Source organism: Camelus ferus, chromosome 6, assembly GCF_009834535.1.
Source record: "Camelus ferus isolate YT-003-E chromosome 6, BCGSAC_Cfer_1.0, whole genome shotgun sequence".
Classification (NCBI taxonomy): Eukaryota; Metazoa; Chordata; class Mammalia; order Artiodactyla; family Camelidae; genus Camelus; species Camelus ferus.
Genome location: NC_045701.1, coordinates 26302947 through 26322916, shown reverse-complemented (window position 1 = coordinate 26322916; position 19970 = coordinate 26302947). Strand labels below are relative to the sequence as shown.

Here is a 19970-nt window from a genome sequence, read left to right as displayed (position 1 = left end):
AAAAGAATAGTTTCTAACTTCATCACATAAAAATCTAGCTAGTTCGATCAAGAGATGACATGGGTTTGGTTTTTCTCATCTTGGTATAGAATGGCAAAATCCTTGTCATGAATATGCATGAATCCTCTGATCATCATTTGGGAATTACTGAAAGTTTAAGTCCTTGCCAGTTCTAAGACTCTGAACCTGTGAGTGAATATGACAATACCAAGTATGAACTGGGTCCTTCTTCCAGGTCCATAGTCATGACTTAAAGGTAAAAGTTCTGGTAAAATTCTTTGCCAAGTGAATTTATTATTCTAAATGATTTCATTCCCACACAATGGAAACATGCTACACTATGGACAAAGCAAAGCTTTTAAGTCTATTTTTCTATCCTTGTAATAGAACTAAAATACAAAACACCATAACTGCATAAATAATAGTTACATAGCTACTAGTTATTGTGGGTTAAATTATGTTCCTTCTCCACCCTCCAAAAAGGCCTAACAAACTAATACACTAGTCTTGATAATTTCAGAGGCAAAAAGAAAAATCCATTGGCAATATAAAATGAAGAGTAGGCTTATCCAGGAAATTTTCTAATAACACTTAGCATTTCAGGATAACCAAATTATATTCTAAACTAAAATTCTAACTGAAGAGAAGTTAAAAACAATGTTCAGAAGATTGGGCCCATTGTAAAACTCTATCTCAAGCGATTTTGCCACTTTCCTTCAGTTTTCCTCTGGGCATATATTTTAAGACTCTCTGTACAAATAATTTTGTGAAAAATTTTTATGAATTGAATGCATTCCTGGATTTGGTTTCCCTAACAATCAAATGTGTATGTGTACACACAGGTGCACACACACATACACACACTAGTTCTGGCAAGAGTGAGGCATAGTGAATAGGGAGGAGGGGAAACACTACACCAGCTTCTACTCATTGCTATGTCAATGCACATAAATTCTAATTTGTAACTCCCCTGCAGTTCCATTGTGTGGCTCCATTAGTCTATGCATGAATTATTCACATGCAATACATCATAATGGCATCAGAACCATTTGTGATATCAATTCACACTATTATAAAACAGGTAATCTTCAACTGTCCAACACAACACATGTTAATTAGATCTCCAAGAAACTTTGCTAGTCAATCACCTTCTTAAGCCCAGCTCTGGCCCCACCTCTTCCAATAAACCTTCTAATCACTCTTTGCTACCTCATGTCTTTCATTTTTAGACCACCCATGGAATACCTGACACAATGTAGTAGTTTAAACTACATTTCATTGTGTTGTTCTTTTTATGGCTTTGCAGATTTAACTCTTCTGTCCCTGAGTATATTATTTGATTCTTGAGGGAACCAGGACATATGGTTCTTCTGTAACTTCTACAGTACTTAGCAATGTTAGGCACATAGTAAGTTTTCAATAAACACTAATTGGCTTGTTTAACTGCCATGCAAATAGATGCAATTCACAAAATTTTAGATGCTGGGCTACTTGGTTTAGCAGATTTCAACTTTCTGAATAATCACATGAGTTTTGGTGATATGGTTTATTATTTTGTTATGAAATGTTTGTCTTATTTTGTCTTTTTTGTTTCCATTAATTCTCTGAGGAAACAAACTTCTTTTTGTGCAATATTATTAAAAGCGAGATTGTTGTGAGGTCAGGAGAAATACATGTAAATGTTTACAGCATAGTAAGTGACATACAATAAATAGTCAATGTATTATCACCATTGCTATTTTGCCACTCTATAATTTTTCAAGGCATGTAACAATGGGAAATTGCTAGCAGAATACTTACAGTAGAAAAGCAATTTATAAGAGAGATTCACTTAGCTCAGTCCTATGCATTCAGTAGGTATTTAATAAGTAATAAGTAAACTCTATTAAAAGATAACATACATACCAAAAAATGCAAGTATTTGCACAGTCCAAAGGAATGGTTACACAGTGAACACACATGTGGAATCAGCAAATCAGATCAGGCAACAGAAGATTATCAGCCCCACAAAATCGCCTCTAATGCACAATTCAAGTCTATGTCCATCACCCCTATTGAGTATAACCATTTATCCTGACTTCTAAAGCATTAATTAGTTTTGCCTGTTTTGAACTTCACATGAATGGAATCGTATAATATGTATTCTTTCATGGCTGGATTCTTTCACTCAGCTTAGTGAAATCAATGCATACAATTGCATGTAGCTGGTTGGGTTTTTTTTGCAGGAATATTTTATTTTATCATTTGTAGTACTGTATATTATTCCACTGTACAAATATATCACAATTTATTTATCCATTCTGTAGTATATGTGTATGTGTGTTATTATAAATAGTACTATTTTAGGTAGTATTAAGCATGCCTTTGGGTGACGTTATGTACACATTCCCATGGAGTATAAACATAGGAGGAGAACTACTGAATTATTATATCCATATTTACTAGATAATATACTTTAGTAGGTTTAGTTTTACAAGAAGTTGCCAAACATGTTTTCAAATTGCCAATTTACACTTTCCCCAGCAGTGAATAAGAGCTAGAATATTTCCACATTGTCACCAATCCTTAATGTTATCTGTCCTTTAAATATTTTAGCCATTCTGAAGCATGCGTAATGATACCTCAAAGTAATTTGTATTTCCATGATGACTAATAAAATTGGTAACTTCTCAGGTCTACTGGTCATTGGGTAATCCTCTTTTGTGAAGTGCTAAGTCAAATATTTTGCTCAGTTTTCAACTGGGTTCTTTTCCCTTTCTTAAAGATTTACAGATATTCTCTGTGTGTAATATAATCACTAATACACTTAAAGTATCATCTACCAACCTGCTTTTGTTTTCTATTTGACCTAGCTCTTCTATGTTTATTTTTCTCTTCTCTTGTCCTCTTTTAGATTAATATTTTTTATTTATCCCACCATATTAATTTGTTTGTTACGTATTTTTATCCTTTTTGTGATGTCAGAGATTGTAATATATATTCTTGACCTAGGATAGACCACTTCAAATTATTAGTGTTATCCCTTCCCTAATAAAGCTAGAATTCTGGAATACTTTAACTTCATTTATATCCCTCTTGCCTTTTGCATTTTTATGTTTACCTCTGGGACACTTTTCCTCTGGTCGAAGAACTTCCTTTAGTATTTGTTTTAGTGAAGGTTCATTTTGTTGATGACAAAACTTTCAGCTTCTGTTTTACTGAGAACAAAATTTTTACTAATAAACAGAGGCCTTTATAAACTTCATTTTTACTGTTCATGGATAGTATAGTCTATTTTATTTTATCTTATTTTTGCTATTGATAATGTGACACATTTTTTCTTTAAGCACTTTCCATTTTCTACTAGCTTCCATAGTTTGTGTTCAGAGTCAAATGTAACTTTTTTATTTACATGTAATGTCTTTTTTTCTCTGAACACTTTTAAAAGTTTTCTCCATGTTTTTGGTATTTAACAGTCTAAATACAATATACCTAAGTCTTGTTTCCTTTATGTTATTTTGTTTGGAGTTCACTTAGCTTCTTGAATTTTTGAGTCTTTATGCTTCATCAGTTTTGGAAAATTCTCTACCATTAGCTCTTCATACACAGCTTCTGCCTCATTCTCCTTTCCTTTTTTAAGGGACAGTTACATGTATGCTGGAGCTTTGGAAATTTTCCTACATGTCTCTTATGCTCTTTTCTATATTTTCAATCATTTTTCTCTCCATGCATCAATTTGGATATTTTCTATTAAGCAGTCTTCCAGTTTACAAGTTCTGTCTCCTGCTGTGTTGAATATGTGAATAAATGCAGCTATTGAGTTAATTTCAGCTTTGTGATTGCAGCAGATTTAGAATGTCCATTTATTTTATTTTATAGATCCTAAATTATCCAGTAAAATTCTCCATCCTTTCATCTATATATCCTTATCTTTCATCTTGTCCTTGAAACTATTAATCTTTGCTAACTTGAAAGTTCATGTCTGCTAACTCTTATATATGGATTACCTTTGGGTCTGTTTCTTATATTTTTATATTCTGATTATTGTCTTGAGTTTCAGTTTCATGGCCCTGTCTTTTGGTAGGCCTAAAATTTTTAGATTTAACACCATTAATTTGCATATAAACAGTGCAGAGGCTAAGGATGAGCTCACCCTCCAGTGTTGCTTAACACTTTCCTTAGCCAGGCAGCATGGAAGCTTATCAACTTGATCCATTTAGGGAGTGAGCTGAGTTCAGTCTAATTTTGGTTCACTTCTTTACATGGCAAAGCTCACCAGGGCTCTCAGTGAAAGCCTGGTATGTTACCTGAGCCTCTTTCTCTGGAAACACATGAAGTCTTTATCTCTTTACCATAAATTTTAAGAAGAGTCTGATCTGCTTTTCTATTTATGCTTAGCTGTTTATCTTTCCACACCCAAAATTTCAGAATTCAGCATATGTCTTAAGGAGAAAACTGACCATGAATCTGAGGTCTCACAAGTTTCCAATTTTGTTAATGCACTTCTGCAAAACTGCCAAATGCTCTGTTGACTTCTAAATCTGGCAGCAGCTACTCCCTGCCTGTGCAGAGTCCAAGAACTCAGCTTCTTGCTCATATCCAGACTTTGGAAATATAACCAGAGTAAAATAAACTGCAAAACATCCACTAGTCTATGGCTCTCCCCTCTCCATATTCTTAGCCCCACTACCTCTCATTGTTTTAACAACTCTCTAATGCTGTTAAATATACGATCTTTTAACTAATCCATCTTTTCTAGTTGTTCTCAGTAGGAGATTTGGTATGACAACAACTATTTCATCTTATTTTCATTATTACAGTCCATATAATAATGTTTTTGATTCAATTAAAAGATCTAGTTATTAAAATATACTATTTAATTTGAAAATTTGGCAGATAACACCAGCCTATATGAAAACAAATTGTTGATGTGAAATGTACAGTGATAGCAAAACTATCTTAAATTCAAAAGCAATGTTTCAAAATTGAAGGAATATTAAGCATAAACTTAATAAAATCAGTATCTCAAATTTTTTAATCCTTTTTTATCACTCACTTATACAAAGCAGCAAGAGAATTTGTAGAGGTAAGTGATTATTTTGTGGGAAGACTTTCTCATATTTTGAATGTATGTTAGCCACTCTAGGTATTAACAAAGCTGTAGGATCTGGTAACATACCAGGCTGTAGGATCTGCTGTAGGACTCGGCATTTCAGAGAAATAATTGAATGGAATTACAGGTGTTTTTCAGAATAGTTTATGTAATCAGAAGTCTAGATATAAGACTAAATGAATTTATCATTATTTAAAAACATATTAGCCATGGTGCAACATAATTCAAGTGGATGTGGAGTTTTGGTTCCTAATTTTTTCCAATATATATATAAGGCCTTGCCTCAATTTTATGTTATGATTTTAGTTAAACTAAGTTTGAATGGGTTACATACAAACTCAATAGCAAAAATTTTGAGGTCTACATCATGTGGCAAAAAAACCCTGCTGAATGACATGATAGTGGTATCTGGCCACTGGCTAGACTTTATTAGAAAACCATGTCAGGCTGGCTAAATAAAGAAGCAAAATGTTGTATGTTTATTTATTCTAAAAATCTTAGGCAGACTATGAAGTCTTTAAGTTTGACACTCAAGATTTGGTAAATAACTCAAATATTACTGTTGAAGCCAATTGATCCTCTCCTAGATCTAAAGTTTAATTGTTGATCAGCTTTTTGTTGGATTCTGTGATCCAATAAACTCTTCTTTTCACATAATTAAATTTGCTTTGATTTTTTTCTGTCACTTATAAAAAAAAAACAAATTCAGAGGTCACACAGGAAAAATCAAGGTCAAATAATCAAGGAGTAGCGAGACTATATACCAGAACCTAAGGACTAATCATCAATAATCAGAAAAAAGCTGCTGAAATTACTTCTCGAATTAGAAAGGACTTGGACAACAGGTAGCTAACTTGAGTTTGTGATTAAAAGAGGGATATGGATTCAGGGACTGCTGTTCACTCTACCCTTCATTTCTTCCAAGGGCATTTTCCCTTCCAGAACTGAGGATGCCTCTGATCTTGACAAAAATTTATTCAGAGGGCATTGCCTAGTTATTAACTCAGTTTTGGGGTAGCATTTGCTGCATCTGGTGATCTTCCTAACCTCAGCCAGCTTGATTGCTAGCAGAGAAGTCTAGCGAGATGAGGGAAAGGAAAAGAGATAGATGTGGTGAGAATCAGTACTTTTCTGGAAACATTTTGGCACTCTTAAACACCATCAAATCACTGGTTCTACCATTTTCATTTTTTCTTTCAAAATACTAAAGTATTTTGTGACTGTTACAGAGCTAAAAGATGCAAAGCAAGAAACACAAAGATATTAAAGAAACATTTTTATGAGTTAAGATTGTTTTAACTCAAACTTAAAAAAATAAAAAAGTAAGAATTTTTAAAGTTAATTTAACTTTAATGTCCTTAATTGGGTTTTTCTGGAATTGGCAGTAAGATATAGGCTTGGAAGTCTCACTTCAAAATGGGCCTTTAAAAACTATTTTCAAAAATATCATCACCAAATTCTTGAATGTTCTTACTGCATTAAGGTATTTATCAACCCATCATTTTTTTCTTTCACTACAGCCTCTCCAAGAACACACAGAATATTCAAGGAGGAGATATTTTACAGTGTAAGGAGCACTGTGTTCTACTTTGACCTGACAGGGATTAGAACTGTGACCTTGAACAAGTCATTTAATCTCTCTGAGTCTTAATATCCTTTTCTAAATAACCCAGAATTTGATAAGTGTTCCGAAGTGTTATTTTAAAGATTATTTGAGTTAACAAGTCTAAAGTGTTAATGTAAGACTACACATAATACATGTTCAATTATATATGCCCCCTTCTCCTTTTCAAAGACACAGAGATATCTTTGTAGCACAACAGACATATATGAAAAGCCACATAGAAATGTGTTTTATTACTCTTTAGATATAAAATTCAAACATTTAAAAATTTTTTTCATATGATCTAGAAATATAACCACTATGAAGATTAGAAGAAGAAATTTAGGAAATAAGAAAAGGCAGTATATTAATGAACTGTGTTTGCTTGAATGGTAGAAGAAAAATACCCGACAAGTTCCTAAAGCTTTTAAGATGGAAGAAACTCAGTTGAAGTAAAGAATAGGTGGGTTTTAACCACAAGAAGTAAGACTTAAAGTTTCAGAATGGTCAGTTTGGGACCTAAGTAACAAGCAAGCAGGTCCGTGGTGCTAATAACAAGGTTCTTAGACTCTCCTTGTGGTAAGCTGGGGAACTGGTGAGGATTTATGATAGAAACTGCTTAACTGAGCATAGTAAGAGTATACTAGGCTTACAGAATAAATAATATATTAAATATTTTAATATTTTAAATAAACCTGGGGAAATTTCAATAAGAACAGTGGACCAGGACAGAAATAGACTCATAGACAGAGAATACAGACTTGTGGTTGCCAGGGGGGCGGAGGGTGGGAAGGGATAGACTGGGATTTCAAAACTGTAGAATAGATAAACAAGATTATACTGTATAGCACAGGGAAATATACACAAAACGTCATGGTAGCTCACAGAGAAAAAAATGTGACAATGAATATATATATATGTCCATGTATGACTGAAAAATTGTGCTGAACAATGGAATTTGACACAATATCGTAAAATGATTATAAATCAATAAAAAAATGTAAAAAAAAAAAAAAAAAGAACAGTGGACTGTATCAATGTCAATCTCCTGGGGGTGACATTTTATTAGAATTTGCAAGATGTTAAAAATGGGGGAAACTGGGTAAAGGGTACACAGGGTATCTCTGCACTATTTCTTATAATTGCATACAGACCTATAATTATTTCCAAATAAAATGTTCAATGAAAAAATATAGGCTCCTGATTGAACTATAAGGTGTCTATCATTAGCACAATAATAAATATTAGTGGAATTAATAAATAAATGAATTATTGACATTGCCAGGTTATTCTGTGTTATGCTTTAAGGTGACTCCATAAAAATTATTCCTTTTCATCATCCCATTAGCATCATTCCAAGGCTATTGGAATAGCTCTCAGATTGATTTTATTGCTTGCAATGTCCACTTTGCACATGACTACCTGATTTTTTTCTAAAACACAATTTTGATGACTCCTCCTTATCACTAAAAGCACCAATTATTCCTCATTGTCTACAGAATAAAATTAAATAACTTTAACCTAGCATTCAGAGCTCCTATCTTTCTGGGTCCCTGCTCCAATATTCCTTATGAATTTTCTACTCCAGACATGTATACCAACTTTCTGTTGCCAGTATATGCCTTGAGCTCACTTTCTTCTGTAAGCTTTCTATTCAGATACACCCAGACTCATTCCTTATGTTGGCTCTTATTTGCTAAGTGATCTCAGGGAAGGCCCTTGTTCTCCCAGTCTTAGTTCATTCATCTGAAAAGTGGGTATAATTACAATTACTTCCAGAACTTCATGAGGAACGAGAAAATATATTCCAAATTCTTAATATAATGCTTATTATATATGATTTTGGTAAACAGTCATTTTCTTACCACTTACCGCCTTATAATTAATCTTATCAGTGCCATTTTCTGCCCACTATGGTCCTTCTCTCAGTGTCCTTTATGCCTACCAGGCTCCACTAACTTCTCTAAATCATTTTCATCTTTGCTAATCATTTATTTAGGAAAAAATCCTGTTGCTAAAAAAGGAAATGATTTTCCTTACAGCATTTCAACACCATCTTCTTCTGCAGTAAAACTTCGTACAGCTCAACCTCACACCCACATAATGTCAATCGCCAGCGCCAATGCTGGATTGGAATCTGATGGGAACAGGAACCACATATTGGTGTGTTTCTTCAAGCAGGTTGTGGTTGAGTGAACAGCACTGAACAAACATTAAGAGGGCCCCTCAGATTTTCAGTTTTATCATGTGGCCTGCTTTAGAGCTATTTCAAGAGATAATGAGATATGACCTGCATAAATCCAAAGAACAGCTCAGACATAAATGGTACCTACAATGAATGAAAGAACTGAGATCTCCTGACGGAGGAGCTATAAATCTAGAGAAGTAAAATAACATTTCATTGTCCTCCTACTCAAACAGGACTAAAAGGCAGATAGTCCTCCCCTCTGTTCTCCTGTCCTTGGTGAGATGGAAGAAGGATGTCACTGCTGTGAACCCTTTTTCAACCTAGACATCCTGCTACTTTTCTGGACATTGGGAGTCAAGGAGTATGAGGTATACAGAGGAACAAAGATGACTTCAGAGGTTTATGTTATTAAAATTAAAAAAAAAACAAAGCCATGAAAGATGTCCTAGCCCAGGGACAGAGATGGACTGTGCTTCTGGGAGGAGCATTTTGCAAGAAAAAGGCTCTGACCAGGGTTGAGAGACCTGGGTTCCACCACAGGCTTTTCCGTTACTGACTCCATGGTTGTAGGTGTTTTACTTCTCCTCTTTGGGTCTCAGTTTCTTCACATGTAGAGTCAGGGAACTGGACTAGATCACTTTAAGGCCTTTCAATAATGACATTATCTGCCCCAAATGTTTGGCCCTTGATTATACCTGTATTATCTGAAAAGTCAATTCCATTTCATGTGAGAGAAAAATAAGAAATTATTCATAATCTTAGTTACAACTTTCTTGGTTGAAAACCGAACTGAAGAGAAAAAGAATAAAGCTAAAAAGAGATGCTTAATAAAGATGGGTTACCTGTGGAGCAGAACAAAAAGGAATAAAATCTGTTAGAAGGGTTAGACTTTAGGAATATGTGCTCTGCTTTCAAAGAGTTGGAGGACTTCTCCGAAAGCAGTATAAGACAGAGAACCCTATTTGCTGGCTTGGAGGAAAAGACTGGCTTTCTTCCCGAAACATTAGAATGTGAGTGCGGTGAGAAATCACCATGAGCCTGGGGAGCTGCAGGAAGCAAAGCTAAACAGTGATCAAAGAGGCACTAGGTGATTTTTCCTCCCTGTGATGTCCAGAAAGAAGTTGACTCTATAGATTGCTCATTTACTTGTTCACATTTTGAGACTGTGTTTTTTCCATCAAGGCGTTTGGGAAAAGGAAATAAGTCATGATGTTTGATTCCTTTATGATCTTCAGCGCAGCATTCGCTCGAAAGTAACAAACTCCCTATCCTTTCAAAGAACTTAATTTTGTTGTCAGTTTTTCCTTCGAAACCTCTTAGTGAGAACTGTGGGGAAAAGATTATCCAAAGGAACAGTGGATGGCAGTGTTGGTTTGCAGCTCTAAAGCAGAAAGCAAGGAAAAGTACTATTTTTTAAAGAAGAAAAGTAGCATATTCTCAGTCTTCTGAAAGAGCCTCACATGGGCGTGGATCTAAAACCATGAAAAGTTCATGTTCGCAGTTTCAAAACTTGTTAAAGCAACTATATCAGGTGATTTGAGAGCACTGCATTACAAAATTTGGAGAGGGAAAATAATGACCCAGAAAAAAATGATGGCCTCTTTTAATGCAAAGTTTGACATAAACATCTTCACAGTATCTAGATTGTAGTGGACAAACTGAACTAGCCGGTCGATAGACTATGACCAAGAAACACAAGAGACATTTAAACTACACTAGCAATTCTATGTCTTTTGTGGGAGGTAGGAGAATTTAGATTAAAAGAAAGAGGGGCCAGGACGGAAAGGGGAGTGGGATGGAGTCCAAACAGGCAACTTGTTATGAATATACGTGTTTCAGCATTTAAATAGCACCTGTCCCTTAGGAATGCACGTTATTATTCTTCCCTAATTCTTCTCCTTTTTGAGTATCTCACATCTACCTTTGAACACTAATTTCTTCACGCATGCATTCCTTCATCCATTAATAAATATCTCTGAGCATGTCTGAAATGCGAGGTACAGGTGCCCCAGGAAGGGAAACAGGCATGTAAATAGAAAACTCCCGTGCAGTATGGTAAGTGATAGCTAATGGTTTATGGAATTGACTCAGATTGGTGGGGCGAAGACATGATACAGTTTTTTCTTCTCAAACCACAAACCATTGCCCTTTTTCACTATGTCAAATCGTCCTATCCTGTGGATATGTACTAAATCACATCTTGGGCAGATTTTGAACTCTCCTGAACACTTCCAGTTATTAAAGTCGTCATTTTTCATTTTCTGCTCTTATCCTCTTTGAAACTCCTTTTCCTACTACATTTAAATACTCATTTACCTGCTGCAGCCAAGGTTTGTGGCTTCAAGGATCTGAAGAAGAAAAGAGCAGATTTCCCTTTCTAATTCTTCTCCTTGACCTTGTTGCAGGGGCTGGGGATTTTTGTGATCTGCTCTGGGACACATGCTCCACCCTGTGACAAATCTTCCACATTTCCACCCTCCATTTTCCAGGCCTAATTCTATAGGCATCTGTCTGGGCTGCTTATCTCTGTTCCTCTGGCTGTTCCAGATCTCTGTGTGCAGACATAAACAGCTCCAGCTCAACTCTTCCAAATCTTCCAGCTCCTGCCCCCAGAAAACCCACACAGCCTCTTCTTGAGTCCTTTGACCCAGCTCTGTGATGCCCATTGACCTGTGGGAACTCACACACCTTTGTGTACAACAGAGGCCACTCTGCCTCTGTGCTGCTCTGTGCTGTCATCTTTTCTCTCTAATCACTTTTGTCCTGCCCAGGTGGATGCAGGGCAAATGAACAAGTCAGCTGCCCGGCTAAATGACCAGCTGAGAAATGAGATGCCAATCTCCCTTCTTGCAAGCATCCTCAATCTTTTGGAACTCCTCTCACATAGCTTTATATTATAAAGACTACATCTCCAGAAATGGTGGTACATGGAATAAGGAAGTATAAGGTGAGGCTGTGGCAATGAGGATGGTTACCTACTGGATGAAAAAAAGGTGAGTCTGAGGATACTGCCAATGTTTCTAGCAATGGAGACTTCATGGAAAGTGACATCATTCTCTAAGAGAGAAAAGGGGGTACAGGAACATTTTGGGATGGGAAAGTAGTACATCTAGTTCTGGACATAAGATGATGGATATCCAGACAGAAATGGACTAAATGAAATGTTAATTAGAACTAAAATATAAATTAAAAATTACAGCCTAAGTTGGAAGAGATTCCAAATCTGAAGGGAAGATCTAGGCTTTGATGAATATACACTGAAGAAAACACAAAAAGAATAGGGCAGGCAAAATACTGATTCCTGAAGGGTTTTCTCAGGATGTCCATGGACTAAATGGAACATTATGAGAACTGGTCAACAAGATCAAATTCAAAAAGTAAAGCATTCCAAACAAAGAAAGATCAGTAAACAGAAGAATTTTTTAAAAAGTACTTTCAATTTAGCAGTCCAAAATAACATGAGAAAAAGAGGGGTCAAAACAAAAGAAATAAGAGAAGACAGCATTCCTTCCAAAACAGCTTATATTTACACTTCTTTCAGGAGTCCATTTAAAAACACAACGAACACAAGAACCATCAACAAAAAACAGTAAAGCTATTGTAAAAATAGCTTCAAATAACCATGAGTGATAAAATACTTGGGAAAACTTACAACTCACTGGCTGTTTAAAAAAAAAAATGGGGATTTGAAGGTATTTTACAAATCTCATTCAATGTCTTCATTGGATAGATGCGGAACCCAAACCCCAGGCTAGGGACATGAATTGTTTAACTAGTGAGGAAAAGAGGGTCAGCAGAATCCAAATCTCCTGGGTCCAGGGCCAGCTCTTTTCCACTAGTCATCAGCGTCACCCTTACTAACCAATTAGAAGTGTCACCAAAGGCCACTCTTACAAACCCATGAGGTATCTTTGAGATGAACCAGTGCAATGGCTCCCTTTTTTTTAAGACAAATTTTTTAAGAGTAATTTTAGATTTACAACAAAATTGAGAGAGAAGTACAGAGACAGCCCATGCTCACACACAAGCACAGCCTCTGCCATAATCAACATTCACTCACCAGAATGGTATATTTTTACCAAGGATCAACCAAGGTGAATATTGGCACATTATAATCACCCCAAATCTATAGTTTACCTTAGGGTTCACTCTTGACATACATTCTATGGGTTTGGACAAATATACAATGACACATATCTATCATTATAAATGTATTTTCATGGCCCTAAAAATTCTCTGTGCTCCACCCATTCATCTCTCCCCACTCCCAGCTCTGGCAACCGCTGATCTTTTTACTGTCTCCATAGCTTGCCTTTTCCAAAAAATCATATTGTTGGACTCACACAGTATGTAGCCTTTTTATATTGGCTTCTTTCACTTAGTAACATGCATTTAAGGTTCCCAGTGGCTTCCTTTTTAAAGAAAGAGTGAAGAAATCCAGGGAGTCTTCCCAATCATGCCCACCCTGGATTCCCCATGACGTTAGAAATTCCTAAACAATGTTACCAACCTACTTTCTTGATTACATGGAAAACTTCACTGAAGTTTGTATCCTTTAGGAAGTACACACCAACATTTTTGAAAGATATGTTTGTACGTTATTATGACTAGTTTCTATTCCTACTGTTCACTAAATATTATATTTCTGAGCAAAATGGAGAGTTTTAGTAAAACCTAAACCACCAGCAGAAGCAGTCATGATGTTCTTTGTGTATATTCACATCATTTAATATAGGAAAGAGCTTTCTATAATTCTTGATGAGATTGTGACATGGAAAGAAAAAATAGTAGCCATGGCCCAAGATTCTTATGATTACCACTGATTCTGTCAATAATTTGCTGTATTTAAATATCAAGTTAAAGAGCAAACTATTTAAGAATGCTTCAAGTGCCAGGTTCCCATGATTTTTGTATGTCTGTTTGGTAATTCAATTCTACAACGTAAATAGCTGGCAGCGGCAGTGCTGTCTGCTAAATATCTCATTACAAAATGCTAGAAAACTAGAGAATTACTGACAATTAAGGGTTGGTACACACAAGTGGCCAAAATTACAGTTTACAAAAGAATGATAATTGCTCAAGAAGATAGAATTGATGCATATAATTGGATTTGGTCATTTAACTTTTTTTATGTGTTTGCATTACCTCAAATGGATGAATGCAGTTGCTTTATGAATTAACAGGCATTGTTTGGTACCCCTGCTTTCCTTTCCACACTGTTACCCCTAACCTTCAGCCTCAACTACACTCAGGGTTTTTACTTTCTATTTTGACTTCTCTATCAATGCTTTCTTTTCTTTTTTTGCACTCTATGATAGCATTGGCAATATAGACAGCAAATAACCAAATGCAAGAGAGCTATAAATCTTTACATTAATATACATATAATGGAACAATACTTGATTGTATTCAACTACTGACCAGTGGCAGAACCAAATTTCAAAGTATGGTGTGAAGACCACTGGTTGCATTACGTTTGTAATGTCGCGATGTTTATTTCTTTATGAGTATCATCAGTTAACTGCTGCTTCATTTGTTCCCATCAAGATGATAACTGTTCTTGACATTCATTCTGGTAAGCAGACCCATGGTTTTAAAAAAGAAGCATAAATGGCTGCCCATGTGGCAAATTTAAGGAGTGTCATAGACAGCATAGTGCAGGGGTGTAACAAAACAAAAATTGTTGGAGAAGGCACAGGTTATCAAGACAAGATAATGACTGATCTTTTAAAAAAAGTGTTGATCCTCGTAATTTTTATCTTGCTACCTTTTTCTACCAAGATGACTAAGTTACAATGTTAGCACTGTCAGGGAATCAAAGAATATTTACTCATTCTGGCCAATTTGCATAACTGGTTGCATATACCTGATCAGTTCTATCACATTTCTTGACTATTATAAAATATTTCCCTGTTATACCTAGATGATTTGGAAAATGTGGAAAACAATGAAAATTTGGATGAATTAGGTGAGTTGATTCCACTCCCAAGAATCTTTGAATTATCAGTGCAGATAGCATCATGTTTAAAAATGTCTTCTGCACACCTTAAGTCTTGAAGCCTTTTTTCCTGCAAGATCTTGTTAATATTTGAACTTTCCTAGAATGAATATAACTTAATCACTTAAAAGCCAACTCCAAAGGTAGGTGTAGAAAAGGAGCTGCTGAGAAAGAGGAAAGAAAGCTGAAAGATTCCAAGGGTTGGAGATTGTTGATTTGGGGTTTAGGATAGTGTAAGTGGACCATAGGGACTCTTACTTCTGCAAACACTCATTTCAATGTTCTAAGCCCTTGCTCCTAAATGAAAGGCATATCCTCCTCCAAAGTGCTGTTTAAGATTCTGTCCTCATGGTTTCTCATCACAAACTTTACCTGTTTTCAATCACTCCATTTACTTCAGCACAGCCACCATTCTTCTTGCCTAGAAGAAAAAGAAAATCAACTTTTACGTCAAGTACCAGTTTGCCATTACATCCCAAGTTTCTGTTAATAGAAAATAATGACCATTTAAGTCAGTTATTAATTTTATTTTAAGACTCTGTATCCAAAGATGGTATTCATGATTTCATTTTCTAAGTATATTTTTGTGGGCTTACTTTTATAATTTAAATATAGTTGAAATAGTTATTAAGATTGTGAAAAATAGCTCAAAGGAGCAAAGATAAACAATATGTGATTCTCATTCTATTTGGCAACCCTGGCATAACTGAGACAAGTTACACGGGTAGAAGGAATAAAGGTCACTTGAGATTTACCCTGAAAAATTCAAAGTAGGTGGATAATCAAAAGGAAGAGATGCAAGTTAGTGCTGAAATTTTTCAGTATATGATTTTCATGAGCATCATAATTTGGGGCTACATTATTAAAGACTCGGTGTTTACAAGCTAGAAAAACCCCTTTCTTCATAACATTTATAAGAGCATAGTTAACACACTATCATGGCACAGGTTTACCCAAGGTAGTTAAAAATGAGAAAGATAAATACCTTTGATTAGAAAAATTGAACCATAATGAAAACACAAAGAATTAAATGTAGCTTGAACTGGTGGAAACTGAGGGAGGGTATAACTAGTCAACCAATTTTTGAAAGGAACACAAAAGAAATGGGGCAATTGCATGAAATCAAGCAAAGGAATACTCAAGCTGTGTATTAAGAGGTATTTTCTAACACTGATGTTTGTTGGACTTTGGAAAAATGACTCTTTCAAAGGAAATGGTGGAAAACCTTTTTCTACCTCATTTAAACTGGACTGGATCAAGCTTTTTCTCTGGGGATATAAGTCTATTTGGATAGACTGTCAGTAGATGATTCTCATAAATTGTTTTTACTTCTTATTTCTTTGAACCAAAAATTCTAGGGCATCTGGTCACTGATTCTAAAAATACATTTTCCCCTCCAATATATTCAACATGTTAACTTTTATCTCTTTCTCCCATCTCTAGGATATATCTTTGAAAGAAATATAAAGGAAATATAAAGCATCATTTCATTATTTTGCCAGAGTAAAATGAACCAAATAAATTAAAGTATTTGAAAGTGGCTCATTTTTAGTTTGGAATATACTTGGAATGGACATTTACATCCATTAAATAAAAACTAGCATTTGACTATTGTTAGGAAGATGTTTACCATGAATTTTATAGTTTTAAAGTCATGTAGAATTCAGTTCTAGTTACAAAATCATCTATTAAACCATCACTCAGAACGACCTCCATCCCAATGTTGTTATTACATAAAATCTGTGGTGAAACCTAAAATTTTATTTCACATACTTAATAAAAGTACATTATTTATACAATTATATTTATAACTAATAAAAGCACAATATATAAAATACACCTATATTCTCTATAGGTATTGTATATTATTTTTATAATAGTGATAATAATTTTGAGATTCAATAAGCTAAGATGCTATCAGTGTACTAGTTACAACAAACTATGCTATTTCCTTGGGCTTCATAAAATTACATAGCTTATCTACATTAACAATAAGAAATTTTCAGAGAGACAACAGGGAAATTTTGTTTCTTTCGGATTGGATTACAAATTCTGTATGTTGAAATAAAAATAGCAAGCAGTATTCCCACCTTTTTCCCTTTAACCTAAATTCCAGTGCTAGGCTGTGTGAGAAAAGGGGATTTCTCAAAAATGAGAAAAATGAAAAATTCCAAGGTAAAATGAGTAATTTTGACAGGGTCAGCATCACTAAAAATGACTTAGGACCTCAAATAAAGGATCACGTCTTCTAACCAAGTGATAACTGACTGATGTTTAACATCTATCTGGGTTGCTGGTAGGAAAATTGGTTGGGAAGCCAATGACCATGTCTTCTTGTTGACCAGCCTGAACCAAGAACATGTGATCATTCGAGGCAAAGAGCAGGCTTGCCGACTTAAAGTGTTTTTTTATAGAGCCAAGCACAATGACGCTATTTGCCTACTTTTTAAAATGAAATGCTCAGTAAGCTAGGGGGCTTCTAATCTGTTTACCAGCTGTACTGATGAGCTGGATTTATTTAAATGTTATCACCAACCTGACCTATGTTACAATGACAGATAATGTTTTAATGAGCAAAAATATCATCTTTCTCAGGCTTTTCTTTTCTATGAAAAGAGAAATTTATGTTCAAAGATTCCACTTTTCCCTACTCTTTAAATGTAAATATGTCAGAGATATATTAAAATGGCATTTGATATAGACTACTATTTTTAAAACAAAGTTGTCATTTGACTCCTGGTGAATTGCTCGTAAATTCAGGACTGAATAAAGAGATCAGATTACATTAAATGCATTTTGGTATCTATAACTTTCTGCAGTGAATTAAAACTGGCTGATCATGTCTCCAGAGCATTTCATTTTCCGTTGATTCATGTACTGTAATATAACCTTCAAAATTCCCTTATGCCAACAAACTCACTCAGATATGCTGAGTGTAAGAGGAGATTAAAGTGGCTATAAGATTGAAAACTGCATGAAGGCATCAGATAATGCAGTAGAGGTATAATGAAAGTGTAAACAAAGCTGGTAAATGTAGAAATTACTGTTCATATAATCCACTGTTGAATTCAATGGAGAGTTTAGCTCCCTGCCAAATATATATTAATACCAAACAAATTGGCAAGATCAATACACCAAGCCTGTTTCATTCTTATTAAAGTATTTTCCTCTCTGAGACTAAGCATTAAGTAAGGCATGTCATTCTCCTCTGTAAAATGTAATATTTCCCCAATAGGAATTTAGCATTCAGTTATACTCAGATTCCCAGCTCTGAGAAACTCACATCAGATGATTTTTCTCCACTCTTTAAAATTGAAGTTACTTACAGAAATAACCTTTTATATTTTCCTGAGCAGAAGCCTTTTGTTTCTGCACTGCGAAAGCCAATCCATCCTTTAAAGGTTCTTTTTTAAAAAAAAAAGAGCATTATTACTGAGCTAGGAGCCTCTATTGTTTCAGTAGTAGCTAGAGCTATGGATGAATGCTTTCAACAGAAGTTAAAAGAGATAATGAGTCTTTAATGATACAAAATCAGAGCCTTGTGTGCCTAGTGAAGCCTGACACAGGCTCCAGCTTGCAGCTAGCGAGGAAACTCATCCGCTATCTGTTTTATAGGCCAAAAATACTCCAAAGTGCCTCCTTGGAAAATGGTATATCCTTTAAGATAGGATCAGTGGTGTTCGTCTGTTAGATTAAACTGTTCTGAGATGCAAACCAAAACAGGACGATAAGCCTATCGTCTATTCCTCTCCATACCTCTCTCCAAAATTTAAGGCGAACACATCTCCACCTTCAAAGAAGCAGCTTCTATTTTATTCCAGACTTTTTTGAGTGCAATTTCCTTTTATTTCTCTTCCCCTCCACCAAAACTACCTACAAGAAACTCCAGAGTCACCTGCTTGCCGACCAGATAGTAGATTACTTGGCTCAACCGAGAGGGCCTTTTGTCCACCAAGTACTATTAGAAAACTGGTTTGCATCTCAGCTGTGTAAATGTGTGAAGTCCTAGCCAGAAACTTCTGGGGAGCAGTGGGAAAAAAAAACCTCCTGCTCCATGAACACAAGCCAGGCTTCTTGATGTTAAATCAGATTTGCTTCTGAAAGGATTGGCATGTCTGATATGATTAGGAAGCTTCAGTTGTGCTGATTAGAAATTAAAATTAAGAAAAACAGATTGATCTGGAAAATAAGAAACATAAGGGCACATTGCTGCACTCTACTCTTTGCAATGATGCTTTAAAAGTGATGAATATGAGAATTATTTATTGTAGGAAATCCTAACTAGGTTATTGTATAAAGATTTGCATGCTATCATCATTGTATTGAAGTGCCAAAATCAGTTATAGAATCGAAGAAAGGGAAACATCAACATAACTTGACTTGGTATATATTTAGCATGCCTTTTTCTTTCACTTTCAAAAAATGTTCATGGGTGTGAGTGAATCTGGGAGCTGAGGGAAGGTGGGATTAAGAAGGCAAATATCCCATAATTTAGTGAAAGGAACTAAATTATTCTGCAGGGATTTATTTTTTAGGAAAGAAAATTTTTTTTATTTTTTCCTCCTTTTTCATTCATTTCTCCCCATCTTCCCATTTCTAGACATTCAGCTTGTCTCTTCTAGACATTCAGCTTGTCTCTTCTAGACACACTGGTGCATGCGAGAAATGATCATTACATTTAAAATAGAGAAAGGGGATGTGAGGCATATTTAGAAGAGTTAAAATGTATGAAGAGAGGGGAAAAAAAGACATTTATCTTTTTACTCCAAATTACTATTCCAAGCCATGTTATTATCAAGACACAAAGAAGCAATATAATTGTTGATAACGTGAGCATATATTTAAGAATTGATTAATTTTAACTTTATGATCGTGAGGTTTCTAATCTTTTACCTGGCATCAATACCAAATATGACTGTAAATAGGTGAGTGTACTCTTAGAACATCTCCTATTATCACCAAATAATTGGAGCTTCTTCCTCATAGAAAACTCCATTGTTATATATATATATAAACACACACACACACATATATACACATATGTATATATGTATGTATACACGCACACACATATTTTTATGTCATTTAC

General features: G+C 35.0%; 1 protein-coding gene across 2 annotated transcripts in view; it reads right to left on the bottom strand.

The window, feature by feature from the left end:
- Positions 1 to 19970, bottom strand: part of LOC116664161 — a 265889-nt gene that overhangs the window by 38390 nt on the left and 207529 nt on the right. The window contains exon 2 of one of the 2 annotated variants that reach the window (XR_004320521.1): positions 15254 to 15302. The gene's annotated coding sequence lies outside the window, so the exon portion shown is untranslated. Of the gene's footprint in view, positions 1 to 15012; positions 15303 to 19970 lie in introns of those variants that run through there. The other variant, XM_032481545.1, reaches the window with a different exon arrangement.